The sequence below is a fragment of the Sinocyclocheilus rhinocerous genome, unplaced genomic scaffold (genome assembly GCF_001515625.1).
Source record: "Sinocyclocheilus rhinocerous isolate Xijiao unplaced genomic scaffold, SAMN03320098_v1.1 scaffold1513, whole genome shotgun sequence".
Taxonomy (NCBI): Eukaryota; Metazoa; Chordata; class Actinopteri; order Cypriniformes; family Cyprinidae; genus Sinocyclocheilus; species Sinocyclocheilus rhinocerous.
In genome coordinates, this window is record NW_015623675.1 from 135,919 (window position 1) to 136,501 (window position 583).

A 583-nucleotide genomic window follows, 5' to 3' on the forward strand; every position below is an offset into this window, starting at 1 on the left:
ACACTCCAAAGAGAAAGGAAAACTTGAAATCGCATCATATGACCCCTTTAAATTATTTAAATAACTGCAATTATACCTAAAAATGAAACTGAAACCGCCAGCAGGTGGCGGCAAATCACTTATTTTTATCACTGAATCATTCATTCAATTGATTCGTTTGAACGGCTGATTCATTCAGTAATGAAGCAAGTGCAAGTCTTTATGAATGGGTAATCATGAATCACAGACTCACTAGATTCGTTCAAAAACGCACTTTCATTCATGAATGAAACACTACTGTGTTTGCTTTTAGAGATGTGCAGCAGCTGAGCTGTTACTTTATTTGGAACTATTTTCGTTGATGAAATAGAGCAAAATCAGGCAGTACTTGTTAATTGAACTGTTGGATTAAATCAATATCACATTTGTAAACTCCTTTAATAATTATTAAAAGCTGTCACTCTCCTTATGGCGATCTGTGGGCGCACAGAAAATGAGAGCGCGTGAGAGAGTTCTCAAGACTCAAAAGCACGTGCAAATGATACGTTCCGTCATCTGTCATCGTGTTATAAGCGCGGAATGAGTAGAATTATTATTAATAGAC